Consider the following 17,594-nt stretch of genomic DNA (forward strand, 5'->3'; position numbering starts at 1 on the left):
CCACATACATTACACACACACACACACACACATCTCCATATATATAAACCATGGATGGGAATGGTAGGTGCAGATCAAATTCAATAGAGGTGGGCAGGGTGGAGGTGGCTGCCTACAGCTAAAAAATTTCAACAAAATGGGTAGGAGTTCGTGGAGGTAGTTGCATCAAGTTTAATATTCAACAAGCCCATATTCTTTTAAGCCAAAAAAGAAACAAAAGGTAAATGAAAAATAAATTGGTTAATGGGAGATTCTTTCTAACTAATTGCACAAAATTTTGAAAAGGAAAATCAAATAAAAAGGTGGAAGACAACCTTTTTGCCTTATGCATATAATAAGGAGGAGGTTGTATTTGGAAAAAATTGGATATGTAGAGGTTGTATTTGGAAAAAATTGGATATGTAGAGCTCCTTGAATCTTCTCTTTCCCACCTTCAGAAAGGCATATACCTATATTAAGAAGAAGAGTTACATGAATAATATATAGGAACTACAACCCTAGTAACCTTCATTTAGTTTCTTATCCTAAGTATCATTTCCTTTCTATAAAAGAAGACAAAGAAGATGAAAGTGCAGTAGAGTTACAATCAAAGGAACAATTTAAAGGCACACAAATGTTCATTCTCCTACTAAATCAAAAGTCATGTTTTATATTCTCATTGATTGCATGCACTAGCCTAAGTCAAAATATGTTTTTAGGTTATATTGAATATAAGGTGGTGTTGGTGTTCGAAAAAACGAAGATGCGTACAATGGTTCCTATGCTTGATTAAAAGTTGTTGTTGAAGTTCAGGAGAAAATCTAATAATACCTGTCACGTGTGTTTATGCTACTACAATTTAAATCAACTTGAGATAATCTCATGTACAGCTCCTATGGTTAAAAATTGATGAACATGTTTGATGTTATCATTGAAAACAGTGTGTTTAGTGTGATTCTTGGGAGGAGAGAGTGATTACAATAGTTAAAGTAGAATAAATTTTGAAAACGTAATGAGAAAAATAGAAAACCACAGAACAGGGATTTGAGAAATAGATTTGAATGCAAGAAAATAGTAAGAGAGTGAAACAAAAAATTTTAAAAAAAATAATAATTGAAGCAAAGCCAAGAGAAATTAAGCCATGGGTGATTTGAAAGAAAAAGATAAAGAGAAGAATAAAGAATAGGGATAGAGGAGAGAAAAAAAAAAAACGGTTGAGACAAGAGAGAAAAAAAAGAAAGAAGAAACATGGAATAATAAAGAAGGAAAAAAGACCAAGAATATAACGTGAGAGTAGAGAAAATTTAGAGAGAGGAACTTTGACGAATAGAAAATAGAAAAACAAAAGAAACAATAAAGAGAGAGAACAAAACAAAAGAGAAATGGAAAACTAAAAAAGAAGCATTAAAAAAATAAAGAAAATTTAATTTCAGAGAGCAAAACTATAAAAAATAAATTAAAGAATTTTGAAACAAATAGAGAAACAGATAGAAAGCATTGAAGAGAAGATAGAGAGAGAAGTTAGAGAACAGAGTAGAGGAGTGAAAGAAAAAAAAGAACAAAATAAATGGAGAAAAAATAGGGACAAAAATAAAAAAGAAGGAGAGAGAAAATAGAGGAAATAAAGAAGAAATGAAAAACAAGATAGAGAGAGAGAGAGAGAGAGAGAGAGAGAGAGTTAATTGGATAGTGAAAAAACACATTACCAAAGCTCTAGTAAGCTCTGGTGGAGCCAGCAACAGTTGGAATGTCGGCTAGTGGTGGCGATGCATGGCTATGGGTGGTGGTGCCAAGCCCCTCCTGCAGCGGCAGTGGAGACTCGAGGGTGGTGTGAACCCCTCCCCCTCCCCACCCCCACATGAATGTGTATGCATTTATATGAAGAGAAGGAGAAGAAAGGGTTTGTGTGGCTTATTTTGTGATATATGACACATGCATGTCGTATTTTGATATTTTTTTTTTCAACTCTTACTCAAAGTCAATTACTTTAGTCAAGTTGACCTAGTTTGCCCAAGTTGATCCAATTTGATTGGATTTACTCCATTTTGACTAATTTTACCCAATTTTATCACTTTGACCCTTTTTTGTAATAAATAAAGAAATCATTTATTGACTCAAAAAAAAAAAAAAGCCTAAACCATCCATAAAAATTGCAAAAACAAATACATGGAAAAATTATAAAAATATTTGGAAAATTTTCAATTTTTATGATTTAAATAAAATAAATAAACAATAAGTTTTCATAAAAATTATAACAGTGGAAAATAGAGAACAATTCCTTAAAATTTTGTAAAAATTAAATAGAAATTCAAAAATAAATGTTTTAAATTGCACAAAAACTTAGAAAAATTTTGGGAGTATCTAAAATCAAGAAAGCATTCAAAATAATAAAATAAAAAAAGGAAATAATAAAAAAGTTTTTTAAAAAAAAGTCTTCAAAAATCATTTAAAGTTGTGGAAAATTATTGAAAAAATAGAGAAAATTTTGGAGGGCATTTATTGGCTATTTAAAACTAGTTTTCAATATATATTCATGTTGGATGGCATTCTATTACATGATTGAGTGTCTTTTCTTGATGCTTGATTGTATGTTTCTCTTTATTGCTTTTATGTGTGTATTGGTGTGTTGCTTTTTTATATGAGGCATGATTATTTGGGATATTTGGACCACACTTACAAATTGAGGGGTAATATATCTAGTAGAATCATTGAGTTCACTCGTTGATTCTATTAGACCTTCTAATTTTGTGTGCATACGTTCTACTTGTTAGAATCTACTTTTTGCCTTTTAATTAGATGCTTTTTCTTATTTTGAATGAAGTGAACAAACCAAAAGTCATGATCTGTTAAATCTAAAGGCAATCTTAAGATAATAAGATATTATTTGTTAGACGAGTGTGCAGGGGTGCTAGTACATTCCCTTTGCATAAATAACTCCTAAACTCGATGATAGTGACACAAGCAGTAGTGCCTTGTCCTTAAGTTTGACTTAAAAACCAACTAATCAATATTCATTAGGTTATCTAACCACACATAGGTAAATAAATTGTTAGGTGGAAATCGGTTTAGAGTTAGCTCCAGGTACAACACCGATATCAAAAGCTCCATATTGTATGGCTCCAGCTGAATTGAGAGAGTTGAAAGAACAGCTTCAGGAGCTACTAGATAAGGGGTACATTCGACCAAGTGTTTCTCCTTGGGGAGCACCTATGCTATTTGTAAAGAAGAAGGATAGTTCGATGAGAATGTGCATCGACTACAGAGAACTTAATAAAGTAACGATAGAGAACAAATACCCGTTACCCAGGATTAATGATATGCTTGACTAGCTTCAGGGCGCGTAGATATTCTTTAAAATTAATCTATGATCTAGGTATCACTAGGTAAAGGTAAAAATGGAGGATGTTCTGAAAATAGCTTTTCGAACTCGGTACGACCATTACAAATTCATGGTTATGCCATTCGGTTTAACAAATGCACCTGCAGCATTTATGGATCTGATGAACAGGGTTTTCCATGAATACTTAGATCAGTTCGTTATGGTATTCATTGATGACATCCTAGTATATTCTAGGAGTGCTGCAGAACATGAAGTTCATCTGGGACTGGTATTGCAAGTACTCAGGGAGAAGAGGTTACACGCTAAACTAAAGAAGTACAAGTTATGGCTAGAACAGATTGCACTTCTAGGGCACATAGTGTCCAAAGAACGAGTATGAGTGGAATCGAGCAAGATAGAGGTAGTAGTGGACTGGGTGAGACTGAAGAATGTTTAGGAGGTCAGAAGTTTTCTAGGTCTTGCAGGTTACTACTGTTGTTTTGCAAAAGGGTTCTCCAGTTTAGCATGTCCTTTGACATGATTCACGAGGAAGAACGTGAGGTATGATTGGACTGATGAGTGTGAACTAAGTTTCCAAGAGTCGAAACGATGACTGGTTACTGCTCCAATTTTGATCATTCCATATGGGGTTAGTGGATTTGTTATTTACAGTGACACCTCTAAGAAGGGTATTGGCTATGTTCTAATGTAGCAGGGCAGGCTGGTTGCTTATGCTTCTCGTCAACTCAAAGAGTATGCGAAGAACTACCTGACACATGATATGGAATTGGCAGCTGTAGTGTTTGCATTGAAAATCTGGAGACACTACCTGGTATGGTGAAAGGTGTGAGATTTTTACTGACCACAAAAGTCTTAAGTACATTTTCACCTAGAAAGAGCTGAACTTGAGACAGCGTAGGTAGCTTGAGTTGACAAAGGACTACGACTGTACCATTAGCTAGCACCCAGAAAAAGCAAATGTGGTAGTTGATGCTCTGAGTCGGAAGTCAGTTGATGCGTCGGTCTCTGCAGTGGGAGCTTAGCATCATATTTGTATGAATCTAGAAAGGTTGTTCTTGGAGGTAGTGGAAGGAAATCATCAGGTTGTTCTTGCTAGCTTGGTGGTACAACTGACCCTACAGGAGAAGATCTGAATAGCTTAGAAGGAAGATCTAGAACTAGTTAAGGTTATGGAAGAAGTTCAGAGTGGGTTAAAGCCAGATTTCAGTATTTTTCGTAATGGGATTTTGAAATTCCATAATAGGGTATATGTACCAGATGATGCCGGAATTAAAAGGGTCATTCTGGAGGAGTCACACAGTTCACTCTACACCGTACATCCCGGCAGTACGAAGATGTACCGAAATATGAGGGAATCATTTTGGTGGTCCAACATGAAAAGAGAGATCGGCCAATTTGTAGAGCAGTGCCTGAGATGTGAGTAGGTCAAGGCAGAGCCATAGAGTTCAGCTGGACCACTTCAGCCATTTGACATCCCCAAGTGGAAGTGGGGGCACATCTCGATGGATTTTGTGACGAGGTTACCTATGGCGGTGCATGGGTAGAATGCTATATGGGCTGTAGTTGATCAACTGACAAAGACTTCACTTTTCATTCCTATCAGAACCACCTATTCCTTGAATAGGCTAGTAGAGCTATACAAGAGATTGTACGACTCCACGATGTTCCTATTTATGTTGTTTTGGATCGAGACCCTCATTTTACACCTCGTTTTTGGAAAAGCCTACAAGATGCCTTGGGATCACAATTGACATTTAGTACATATTTCCACCTATAGATGGATGGGCAGTCTAAGAGGACTATTCAGACGTTAAAGGATATGTTGCGGGCTTGTGTATTGGACTTTGGGGATAGTTGGATACAGTATCTACCATTGGTTGAGTTTGCATATAACAATAGTTACCAGACTAGCATAGAGATGTCACCTTACGAGGCATTATATGGTCGTTGGTGTCGATCTTCGTTGTACTGGGATCAGGTAGGTGAGCGGTAAATACTATTTCTTGAATTGATTCAGCAAGCCTCTACAAAGGTTGAGTTGATCAGGGAGAGAATTAAGGCACCTCAGAGTCAGCAAAAGAGTTATGCTGATACTCACTAACGAGAGCTAGAGTTCGAGGTAGGAAGTATGGTATTCCTAAGAATCGCTCCAATGAAAGGGGTGATGAGGTTCGGGAAGAAGGGGAAGCTATGTCTTTGGTATATCAGGCCTTTCGAGATGCTAGAAAGGATAGGTTCAATAGCTTACCGGGTGGCCTTACCCCCAGCACTATCCAGAGTCCATGACATGTTCCACGTGTCGGTGCTAAGGAAGTATGTGTCAGATCCTTCCCACGTGCTGAGTTATGAACCTCTAGAGATTAGTGATGCTTTATCTTATGAGGAGGTACCGGTACAGGTATTAGATCGAAAAGTTCAGTAGTTACAGATTAAGGAAATACCTCTAGTGAAGGTATTGTGGTGGAACCATGCAGTGGAAGAAGCATCATAGGAGTTAGAAATTAAGATGCGTCAAAAGTACCCTCAGTTGTTCAGAGATGGTTAAGTTCGTTAGGTAAGTGAATGTGTTTATGTTAGTGTGTTTAGTAAGTAGATATGGTATTTGGCCGAATTTTGTACGTATATTGTAAGCTCCCAAAGCTTTACGTTGTAATCACGATTTTCCTCCGCCATATGTGAGGGTAGGTAATAAATTCAGGCCGAAGCTGCTTTATAGGTAGCTACCGACACTTTTGTAGATCTCTGATGTAAGGTTGAGTGAGTTTAGTATTAGTTGGTCAATTTTAGGGAAGAAATTCTTATAAGGAGGGGAGATTGTAGGGACCTAAATTTGGAAAATAAATAAAGAAAATAGAAGGGAAATTAAAAAGGATAAAACAATAGAGCTCGTCGACAAGGATCCATTTCTTGTTGACGAGGCTTCTTTTGTGGCTTCACGACGAGACACCGGAGTTCATTGATGAGGAGTTATCGAGAGATTTTTAGAGATTTTGAATCTCATGCTCGTCGACGAGGTCACCTTCTCGGCCACGAGCAACCTTCTTTGGCTCGTCGACAAGGCTTGTTGGGTCAACCTTGTCTATAAATATCATTTAGTTTCTTAATGAAGAAGAAACTCAATTCTCTCTCTCTCTCTCTCTCTCTAGGACACGAACCAACCCTCTCTCTCTCTCTAAGATTTCGTGCCATCTATTGCTAGAATAAACAATCTAACATCACTACGTGGGTTAGGAGGAGAATCTCTATAGTTATAGCGGATCAAATTTTTGATCTGAGGATTTTCTAGTTTTTCCCTAAAATCGAGGTAAGGATCCGATTTCGTTTTCGATTCAGTAGTTATGTAGTAGTCGAGATTATTGTGAAGTAATGTTCTTTAGTTTTTAGGTTTCGGGGATCCTGGATCGTTGTTTTCGATCTATCCATTCGTGTTTCGATTTTTGAGATTAATGTAAGGGGATTTGTTTACATTAATATATTTAGCCAAAGAAACCAAACAATATGTAGCTTATATTTATTTGCACTTATTTACTGCTTATTTGCAAAGTTTTACCAGGTGTAAATGCCGATTCTTATGGTTTTCAGGATTTTACGGTTTTGGCAAAAATGAGGTTTTTGGCATATGATCTCCAAATTTCTTAAACTACTTTATTTGCACTAAAACTAAAGTAGGAGATGTTTGAAACTGTTATTAGCAGAAGAAATGATATTTTATAAACCATTTTATATGAAATGTATGTGTATATATATATGGTCAAATAAGTGTGACGTGTGATATGAATTGACTCTATACTGATATGAGATGCATGTATATGAACTATGGGGACTAAGGTTCCAAGTGATTATCATAAATTACAGAAAATAGGTATCGATTAGATACCATGCCAAGTATGAGAAAAGGGTAAAATCGAGAGGTTACGAGCCGGTTTTTACCACAGTATGAATGAAAGTATGCATGAATGAGATTGTGAAAATACTGGAATTGCACAGGTTATTATGTTTTAATATAAATTGTATATATGATAATGGGACCACAACATGTCTCAATAGTATATAAAGCCTTAAAAAGCTTATATTATGTAAGCTCGGTACAATTGCCAAAACTGAGGTACAATGCAACCACACATAGTTATTGTTTAGTGTGGGTACCTAGTAGTAAGCTTGGTAAGAAAGGCCAATAGTCAAAAGGGATCATGGTGATGATGGCCAAGTTGGACTGCAGTATGATAGGATGCCTGATGATGCCTATATGTACAGGGCTTGATTAGTGTTTTCTTAGCGCACAACCCTTGCCACAGGGAGTTTCTGGCATAGTTATGATAGTTTTGAGCTAGACGGTGTCCTAAATATGCATATACATGATTTAAACGCTTTACTGAGCAGAGTCACGAGTCTAAGTACTGGGTGGAGGGATTGTACAATGTATGAGCCTGTACCCTACCCTAACCTCGGGAACTCTCACTTGTAATGATGCTGGGTTTTATATTATCAGGGGTTTATATATGTATATATATATATATATATATATATATATATATAGACATACATACATATTATAGTATTGAGAATGTGTAATCTACGTAACTGTTTTCAAACAAGGATACATCTGTATAGTCACACACTGATGTAATATCTTCCTCCTTACTGAGAAGTTTCTCACCCCAATCTTACAACCATGTTTTCAGGAGCTATAGGAAATCGGTCCTAGTCGTCTAAAGAGGCTGTGGAGCATAGGGTCCTGTTAGTTATTGTAAGTTTCTGTATCAGTACTAGGTTGTTTGTCTGGTTGGTTTTTGAGAATGTAATATAGTTTATGTTTTATGTATTGTTGAATATATGAAATCAACATTTAGATACTCTAGTATATTTATTAGAATCCATATGATTGATTTATGTTTTTCGCAAGATATGTGAGTACAGATCATTATTGAATACTCGTATGTCCCTGTTTAGGGCGGGTGGCTATGTATGTTTACAAGATTTGTATAGGTTATGTATGTATAGTAGCACTCAAGGGCCGTATTAAGGGTTGGGGCGTTACATAGAGAGTATTTCTACACAATATTTGAAACAAAGTATCAATGTAAATCAATCACCACAAGTTTCAAAGAATACAACCTAGAATATTCAAAATATCTCAAATATGATTTTCTCAAAATAATAGCTCAAGAGATATTCGAAAAATACGTAAACTTGTGAAAAATATTCCGCACATAAAAAAAAAAAAAGCCACAAGCTTGATGAGTCTTGCAATAAAGATGCAAAGACTCACTAGCTACAAAGGTTTTCCCACTCAAAGATTTATTAGTTAAATCAAGGAAAAACCTTAGCAAAACCTCTATAAAAATAATCAACCAATCTAGAACAATGAGAGTTTAAGCAACAAGAACCACTCAAGAACACTCTTAGGAAGTTGGATTCATCAAAGGAATGACAAACAAAGAGTGTATGGGCTTAGTATGTGAAAAATATGCACTTGAAAATTGAGAGGATTTTTGGCTAATTGAAATTGCTAGTCACCCTTATTTTTTTCAAATGAACACACACACACACAGAGGGAATTATTAAAAAAGTTTTGAATGAGTTTAAAAAATTAACCCTGTTTTACCCTAATTATATGTGGTAATATTTTTCTAACTCGAGAGTTTCGGTCAACTGAGCCATAGGTTCGGTCACTCAAACAGAAACAACTGGAAAAGTGAATTTTGAATTTCGGGTGCCTGAATGGTGGTTCAGTTTGCTGACGGAGGTGATTTTCCATTTTGTCTGAGGTTCGGTCACCCGAGGATAAAATGAACTATAAGTTCAGGCGCTAGGGGACAATGGAAAAGTACAGAGTACAAGTTCGATCGACCATGGATACTCAAGTCATATGATTTTGGTTGCCCGAATCCAAGTCAACTTTTTGACTGGTCCACGGTTTGGTCGACCGAGGCAATTTGACTTTCCAGGTTCGGTCATTTGATGTCCTTGTGATTTTTACCTAAGGTCCATTACTTGATTTTCATTTTAACCCTAATGACATATGAATTATAGTGGGGTCTTGTATCGAAGTGTGGGAACCTAAGGTCTATCTAAGGCCACCAGAGCATAAAATCCTATCATGCATGATGCAGATTATTACAGACCATATAGAGTTACGGTCCATAATGAATTATAGCCCAAAATGAAGAATATATAGATACAAATACAAACAAGGCATGATATTCTTTCCATTGTTATATAATCAAAATTGTGGGCATTCTTTTCAATTCAATGCGTAGAGTGAACCTGCATGCAAGCTTAGTACAAGTATTAGTACCAAGTTTATTTGTCATTATCAAAACGGGATATGACCAATCAAGTCAACACATTTCATTCTTTCCATGGTTATATAACCAAAATTGTGGGCTCTATAAATCTTTAGGTTAGGTTTGTTACAGTCTGTATCATTCATCTTATATAGCTAGGGTTAAGTATTGCATGCTTCACTATAGTGAGATATTAGGGATTATCCCTTATTGAATTGCATTTTAGATTGTCCATCATAGAATAGCCGAATTTTTGGGGTTTGGGGGGGGGGGGGGGCTTGTTGATCTCTTTAGTATAGTCTATTATGTTTAGAGTCAATCTTATTCATTCATTTAGTTGGTAGAGGTTCGGAAGCATATAGCATGCCAATGTTTTTCCTTTTTGATTCGGTATACCTTCGCCAATTTGAGGTTGGGTCTCTATTTTCAACCATTCTCATGCATACACACATTTATTGCATATAAATTCATCATCAATTGAAAATTTACAATCATGTATCTACATCATTAGGTTTAGGACTTTGTTTGAATAGTCCACACATCATTTCTTTTGCATCATACATTGAATAAAAGTGTTAAACCTTAGTTCTATTCATTCATTCTTTTTTTTTTTTTTTTTAAATAAACCTTGTTTTGACAAAGTATCATCTAAAGGATCAATTTTTAATTCACTGTCATTTAGCCTTTCATTCCATGATTTTTTATTATTAAAATAAAGCTTCCATGTTTCAAACTTTTAAAAAAGGATGAGTTATTACATCAAAATTACACTCAAGCATAAACATATTGTTGAGGCTTTCTCATGGAGTTCAGTCCAAACTTGCTCAAGAACAACTTTTACAACTACAAAAGTCAAACACATTAACCATTTACATAGTAATAGTGCCCTAGAGAAGAAGATGGACACCATGGAGGGAAAGATCAACATAACCTTAAAGATGTTAAGGAACATGAATAGAGAAAAACTCTTGGAGGTGGTAGACCTGGTTACCAACCTTGCCTAGCTCATAATCCAAAAATTGCATTATCTTCTCACACAACTTGAGCAGAAAAGGGCCAACATATCCTTAATAGGTTTTTTTTTGTCTCAGCTATGGCGATTGTACCTTAGCCTAAGCCTTTTGTTCCGCAACTTGATTTCAATGAAGCAGCTTCTGAGCAAAATCCAACTCCCATGAGTGACTGGTAGAACATAGTAGTGGGCAAAATTGAACTTGTAGAAAGGAAACTTAGGGCCATGCAAGGAAAGAATAGCTCCGTGATTTTGATATAGAGAGCCTGTATTGAACTCCTAACTTATTCATTCTCCTAAAGTTTAAAATTGCAGACTTTAAAAAAAAAAAAAAAAACATAGTAGGCATAGATGTCCACAAATGCATCTTATTATGTATAAGGTTATGGCATCATAGACATAAAAAATTTGGAATGCAAATTAAATAAATAATTTAATTAGTCAAATTAGTATATATATATATATATATATATATATATATATATAAACATTTACCTTATTATACTAATAGGACCAAATTAATAAAAAATTTATATTGAGCCTCATGAATGTTGGGTTTAACAAAAGGACATGGACTTAACCAATTAAAATATGGTTAGCTAGCCCAATAGCTCAAGATCCACTATTGACTTTGGTGCAATCCCAATAGGGGGGTGAATTGGAGATTTAAAAAATTCTTCCTAGGTTCAACTAATCCAACAATAGTATTACATAACCTAGGGGCAGTCTAAGTATGTATGAAGTTGCAGAGATGATATATCTATTAATTTTCAGTACATGCAAAGCAATTCCAATATCTCTCAACCAAAGACAATAACGTGTCAACTAGATAAGCAGAATATTCAGCAAGGAAATTAAATCAAGTACAAAGTAGAATATAATGCAGGAAAAGTAAAAGTGACACCGAATATGTTCTCGGGATTCGGAAAACGTGCCTACGTCCCTGCCTTGGCTCGCAAGCCCAAAGATTCCACTAATGCTCATTTAATGGGTGGAGTGGCACCTAATACAACTAAGTCAAGTTAACGCAAGGCTGACCTCAACCTTTACACACTCTCCTTACGGGGCGGAGAAGGCCCTATCCATCCTTACAAGCTAGATTAAACCCCTTCAGGCCACGCTTGGAAAACAACAGATAATTTAAATTTGCATACAACTTAAATACTTCTAACATAAGCAGATATGTACCACAATATAGTCCAACTAAATACACTCATGTATGAATAGAATATATGCTCACGTGAGATCTTGAAAAACATAGTTCAAGATAGTGTATTCAACAAGTGAATATCCAAGAATACCTCGAAACCCTAATCAAGTATCAACTAGATAATTTATCAAATACAGTCATAATAGATACTCTTGGGTTTAAGCTTGCTACAGATTTATCGAATAGTGTATGCAAGCTTTCAAGTCTTGCAATATGAATTCCAAGACTAGCACGCTAAAATCATGATCTTCCCAATCAAATATTTATCTATTAAATACTATGGGAAAGATCAAACAAGCAACACTCTCAAAAATAGATTTTAAAAATGTTTGAGTATGCGAGAGTAGTTGGTAAGAGAATGATGTGAAAATGTGTATATGATGACCACACACAACTCCCTTCAATCTTGCAATTAGTGTGCAAGAGTGGGAAACAACTAATACCAACTCTCTATATCAAAAGAATGGTTTCTAGTGAATATCAAAGAGTGTATCAAAAGTATGAGCTCGGAATGTGAAAGATATTGCAAAAAGGGTATGAAAAATTAAGAGAAAAATTTTTTAATCACTTTTTGCAAATTATCACTAATTGTGTTAAATGAAGTGGTATATATAAGTGGGACTCAAAAAGTATCTATTGGGACACAATGGGGAATATTAAAAATGTTTAATTTGAGTTTTAACCCCAATTACCCTTAATTACCATAGTTAAAAATATACAACTCGAGAGTTTCGATCGACCGAGCTATGGGTTCGGTCACCTGAACAGACACATGCAAAAAAGGTACTTTTGAGATTCGGGTGCTTGGTGAAACATTCGATTTGTTGAGGTCAGGGCGATCTTCCAAAATGTTTAAGGTTCGGTCACCCGAACTTAAGTTCTGTCTACCGAACTTGCATATTTGGTCACCCGGGGGTATTTTGAACGTGAAGTTTGGGCACCCAAGTTGTTGGAATAGTCAGGTTTAAATATTTGGTTGAACGAGAACATTAAGTTCTTTTTAGTTTGGTCTTCCAAAGTCAAGTCAACATTTTTACTTTCCTATGTTCAGTCGACCAAGGCATTTTACATTGCTTGGTTTGGTCGAAGCTAAGGTTCAGATTTTAATTTAAATTCACCCCTAATGACATGCGAGTTTAGGGGATTATGTGCAATTAATGTGTAGGAACCTAAGGGTCGATCTAAGGCCACCTGAGCATATTGGCCAATCATGCATGATGTAGTTATTACAGACCATATTATATTACAGTTTAGAATATATAAAAAATTACAATTACAAATTAACACAATATTCTTCATTCTTCCTTGGGGTCACCATATGCCACCATGAGATAGGATTCTTTTCAATGTCATCCGTAGAGTGAACATGCATTCAAGCTCAAGGCAAATATCAATACCAAGGTATTTTTCATTATCAAAATGGGATATGACCAATTAGGTCAACATCCACACACATGGACATAAGGCAAGACATATGAGCTTTTGGGATTTAACCCAACCCCACTCTTAACATAGAAAAGCTTTAGTTGACTTCTCAAAAGGAGATCCCCAAGATAAATTAAAAAATAAAAATAGGGTGGGGGGGTGAACTTAGCTTGAAAAAAAAAAGGCAAACTCAAAAACCAATGATCAAGCTTCATTTTTTGGCAATTTCACTAATCAAAGAATACTTAAATCTTGATCAATATTGGGCAATAAAGTCTTCTTCCAAGCATCCATTATTTGTGATTAGGCTCACGTTCACAAAAATTGGATACAAATTCATCTTCTGCTGAATTGCCAACTTTATCATGTCAACATGTGTGGACCAGGATCTAACGCCTTGATAGGGATGGTTATCCATAGAATGTGTTAAATTTCCTTTATCATGCATTATATAGGCTCACAAAGTCACTACTAACCTTTTGTTTTTTTACTAAGGTGTGGTTAGGTTCACCTAATTACTATTGACTAGTTGGTCTCCAACTAATCCTAGGGTCCAAAGAACCAATAGTCTCTAGTATATGTTCAAGAGTTGTGTTTGATAGTTTAGTTATTTGAGGGCAAGATATTACCCCTTACATACCCATCCTTTTGAATGGTACAATGATAAGTTTATACTGTTCAAACATTAATCGATATGTAGTCACCTGAAGTGTCTAGACTTTAAAAATGCACAAGTCAGTAGTTCTTCAATCGACTAAGAGTGATGGGTCAGTCGCCTGAAGTTATGAAAATTTTAACAACCCTGAACTTTTGACGCAAACACTTAACGTAATGAATTACATCCTTTCAAATCACTTCTGTACTGTGCAATAATCCTAATTCTTGTCATATTGAGATGAAATAGTCCTCTTGATAGGGTTTTGTGAAAAATATCTTCCCATTATTTATCCGTGCTTATGAATTCAAGAGTGATATCCTCCTTTTGTTTGTGATCTCCAAGGAAATGATGTCTTATGTCAATATTCTTATTCCTTGAATGAGATATTGGATTTTTGGATATGTTTATGGCGCTAGTATTATCCCACTTAATAGGCACAACCACATATTCCAAATTAAATCCTTTAGTTGTTGTTTCATGTACAATGCTTGTGCACAACAACTACTTGCTGCTACATACTTAGCCTTATCAGTAGATAATGTCATGAAATTTTGTTTCTTGGAAAGCCAAGATACCATTGATCGTCCTAAAAAGTGGCATGTACCACTTCTACTCTTATGATCTATTTTGCACTCAGCATAATCTGCATCAAAGTAGTTGATCATTTCAAATGATGTATCTTTAGGATACCATAAACCTAATTCTATAGTACCTTAAAATTATTTTTACAAATATTTGATGTGATTCTTTAGGTGTTGCTTGAAATCTAGCTCATATACAAACACTAAACATAATATTAGGCGTACAAGTTGTCAAGTAGAGCAAACTACCAATCATGCCTCAGTAGTACTTAACATCTACTGATTTTCCTTACTCATCTTTATCTGAACTAATAGAAGTGCTCATCGGGGTTCCCAATGGCTTTCCACCTTCTATATCAAATTTCTTGAGCAAGTCCTTTATGTATTCACATTAATTAATGAATGTTCCATTTTTGGTTTGTTTTATCTAAAGACCAGGAAAATATGTCAATTCGCCCATCGTGGTCATTTCAAACTCATCTTGCATGCATGTGGTGAATTCTTTACATAAGTCCTCATTTGTAGCACTGAATATGATATCATCAACATAGATTTGGATGATAAGCATATCGTCGGTCTTAGTATTAATAAACAAGGTACTATCAATTTTACCTCTCGTGAAACTGTTTTCTAACAGAAAGCCCCTCAACCTTTCATACCAAGCTTTAGGATGTTGTTTTAATTCATATAGGGCTTTTGTTAGTCAAAACATGTGAGCTAGTAGCATATGGATTGCTTCCATTCTAGTTACAGGAGCAAAGGTTTCATTATAGTCAATACGTTCTTCTTGATTATAACCTTGTACTATTAATCTATCCTTGTTACGGGCTACAATGTCGTTTTCATCATTTTTATTCCTATAGACCCACTTATTGCCAATTACCAAATGATCAATAGGTCTAGGAACTAACTTTAAAACTTTATTCCTTTCAAACTGATTTAGTTCATCTTGCATGCCTACCACCCATGAATATGTTGAATTTTTTAGTCTGATCTCCATTTTGATGTCAACAAAGCACAAGTATCTTATGTATGTATTCAGTATGTGAGCAGAGTTATAATTTAAACACACACATAAAGGAATGGGAAATGGAAGTGTATTCCATGAAAAAATTAGAAGAGCAAAAAAAGAAAAGGAAGAACACATAATATATTTTTAATTGCATTTAGTTTAGAAATGTATGTAATAATGCATACTCTACATGATGTGGTTAAATGCTCAAAATGACCATAGATAGACCTTAGAGACCAACACTGTAATGCCGCAAAAATTTTGCTACATATTTTTTTTTCCACATAATAATAATAACAACAAAAACTCTGATACCATAAAACATAAACTAAATCAACTCGGACCCCGAAGGAAACCAGGGATATACCTTTCCATACATACATGACAACTATGCAGTGGAAATTATAATATCCTTAACCTTATGTACAGTACTAGAGTTTTACTGTAACCAAATATACACATATACATCCCAAAAAGGACCATAAATATCCTAGGGTCATACCCCAAAAATCCATCTTGATCTCAAACCAACTTCTTACCTTTTTGTCAGGGTAACACTAATAGCCTCCTCTATCTCAAAGCTCGCTCCGCTCATCTGTCTAGGTTTCTTGAAATCTTTGTATTGTTGAGGTGAGACACCTCTCAGTAAAGAAGATAAACTGATATCACTGTGTGGCAACTTGAGTATTATTATGTTATAAACATATATTGTACATGATAAACTATATATGATAAGTAAGGAAAATCTGTACATAGTTTAACTACATTTGAAAAATCTAGTAAAACTATTATGTATAAATCTGAATAAATTGTAAATCAACATATCATATTATGTCATACTAAATTTTGTATATGTATAAATCATCTGCTATATATCTATATATTATTGAATTTATACCCTGGATGGAAAGTTGAATCATTAATTAACCCCGCATGATCAAGTTGTGCGGCTTGAGGGGTGGACTTAACCATTGTAGGTTTACCAGGTTAATTCAATCATAACATAACTATGCATGATTTTCCACCCAATCTGGTCTGCCCATCCTATTCGCCGCAACACTTCTTGGGTCGGCACACAATGGGTATCCTACTCATCGTAACACTTCAGGGCTAATCAGCCTTCGACCCAACACTTTCTGAATAGTGTGGTTGCACTCTTGGCTAAACATCAAACCAGGTCCGTCCATTCTACTCGCCGCAACACTTCTCGAGTTAGCACACAAGGGTTATACTATCTGATCTGTCTAACTAGCTACGATACCGTGCCCATAACATACTTAGTCCATTAGGGTTCTGCTATCATATTGTATATTTCATTAATAATTGTAATAATATTATTTCATGATTATGCGTAAAATATGTCCTAATAATAATATTTATGAATATCTATTATTAATATATCTTGTCACGGCATCTGGGCCGGCTGAAATATCACACCATTTGCACCGACTAAATATCACGACATCTGCACCAGCTGAATATCATGATATACTAAAAATATAATTTCTATATTGTTTATAGTTTTTTCTAAAAACTGAGGTCAAACCATGAATATAAAATATTCTGGCATATTATTATTTACAGTAAAATTTATACTCATGTCACACACAAGTGAGTACTACTCTGTAATATATTATCTAGCCTAGGAAAACATATTCTAGTGACAAAATAATATTACATCTGTTTTCAAAGTTTCCTCAGTTAAACATCAGTATTCCCAAAACTATAATAAATCATATATAAATTTATGAATCAAATACTATATACTCAATAATTAATTTTCTGAAAATACATGACTTAATCTATCCCCTTACTTATTTCCTGAGAGGCCTGCTGAAAACCCTAAATCCATGCTCGCGGCGTTGGGAGCTCCAAACCTCGAAATCACATTTTTCCAATTTAATCAGCTCAACCCCAGAATTACAATTATCTTAATATTCCTAGGCGCACACACTCCTATTAATCGGTTAAAATCTAAAAACGTGGGTTTGATCCACTTCCCATATTTAAATTTAATTTCTATCATATTTAAAAACACCAATATGATTAAATCCCCGTAGTTTAATCTTATTCAACTATATTCCCAAAAA

This window comes from Malania oleifera, chromosome 11, assembly GCF_029873635.1.
Source record: "Malania oleifera isolate guangnan ecotype guangnan chromosome 11, ASM2987363v1, whole genome shotgun sequence".
NCBI classification, from domain to species: domain Eukaryota; kingdom Viridiplantae; phylum Streptophyta; class Magnoliopsida; order Santalales; family Ximeniaceae; genus Malania; species Malania oleifera.